The sequence below is a fragment of the Colobus angolensis genome, unplaced genomic scaffold, assembly GCF_000951035.1.
Source record: "Colobus angolensis palliatus isolate OR3802 unplaced genomic scaffold, Cang.pa_1.0 Scaffold171, whole genome shotgun sequence".
NCBI lineage: Eukaryota > Metazoa > Chordata > Mammalia > Primates > Cercopithecidae > Colobus > Colobus angolensis.
The window spans coordinates 544,320-545,782 of NW_012114833.1; the positions used below are offsets into that span (position 1 = coordinate 544,320).

At 48.3% G+C, this 1,463-nt stretch overlaps 1 protein-coding gene across 1 annotated transcript in view; it reads left to right on the plus strand.

Moving 5' to 3' along the window:
- The window catches only part of PRR14L (proline rich 14-like), a 42,009-nt gene that overhangs the window by 7,714 nt on the left and 32,832 nt on the right, over positions 1 to 1,463 (plus strand). The gene's annotated exons all lie outside the window — the stretch shown is intronic.

Sequence of the window (1,463 nt, forward strand, 5' to 3'; positions counted from 1 at the left end):
TTTTTTTTTTTTTTTTTGAGGCAGAATTTCACTCTTGTCTCCCAGGCTGAAGTGCAGTGGCGCCATCCCAGCTCACTGCAACCTCTGCCTCTCGGGTTTAAGTGATTTTCCTGCCTCAGCCTCCTGAATTGTTGGGATTACAGGCATGCACCATCACGCCCGGCTAATTTTGTATTCTTTGTAGAGACAGGGTTTCACCAGATTGGCCAGGCTGGTCTCAAACTCTTGACCTTAGGTGATCCACCAACCTCAGCCTCCCAGAGTACTGGAATTACAGGTTTGAGTCACCGTGCCTGGCCAGAAGTTTGCTGTTTTTCTAAACAAGCTTAGAAATGGTTTCTAGCAGGCCGAGCATAGGCCGAGCTCATGCCTATGTCAACACTTTGGGACACTGAGGTAAGCAGATCACAAGGTCAGGAGTTGGAGACCAGCCTGACCAATATGGTGAAACCCCGTGTCCATGAAAAATACAAAAATTAGTCCTGTGTCGTGGCGGGTGCCTGTAGTCCCAGCTATTCGAGAGGCTGAAGCAGGAGAATCACTTGAACCCACGAGGTAGAGGTTGCAGTGAGTTGAGATCGCACCACTGCACTCCAGCTTGGGTGTCAAAGTGAGACTCCATCTCAAAAAAAAAAAAAAAAGTTTAATTATAAAGGAATTAACTTTTAACTTTTAATAGGTTTTTTGTTGTTGTTTTTGTTTTTGTTTGTGTGAGATGGAATCTTGCTCTGTCTTCCATATTGGAGTGCAGTGGTGTGATCTCGGCTCACTGCAACCTCTGCCTCCCAGGTTCAGCAGTTCTCCTGCCTTACCCTCCCAAGTAGCTGGGATAACAGGCACATGCCATCGTGCCCAGCTAGTTTCTGTATTTTTGTAGAGATGGGGTTTCATCATATTGGCCAGGCTGGTCTTGAACTCCTGACCTCATGTGATCCACCTGCCTCGGCTTCCCCAAAGTGCTGGGATTACAGGCGTGAGCCACCACGGCCGGCCAATAGTTTTCTTCTATATAGCTGTGTTGTTTTGTTTAGTTTGGTTTTTGAGACAGTCTCCCTCTGTCGCCCAGGCTGGAATGCAGTGGTATAATCTCAGCTTACTACAGTCTCTGCCTCCCGCGTTCAAGCGATTCTCCTGCCTCAGCCTCCTGAGTAGCTGGGATTACAGGCACCCACCACCACACCCAGCTAATTTTTGTACTTTTAGTAGAGTTGGGGTTTTGCCATGTTGGCCAGGCTGTTCTTAAACTCCTTGCCTCAAGTGATCTGCCCACCTCAGCCTCCCAAAATGTTGGGATTACAAGTGTGAGCCACTGTGCCCGGCTGTATAGCTATGTTTTATGTGTAACTTGGCTTTAAAGAAAATAATTGGGACGGGCGCAGTGGCTCGTGATTGTAATCCCAGCACTTTGGGAGGCCGAGGCGGGCGGATCACAAAGTCAGGAGTTCGAGACCAGCCTGGCCAAT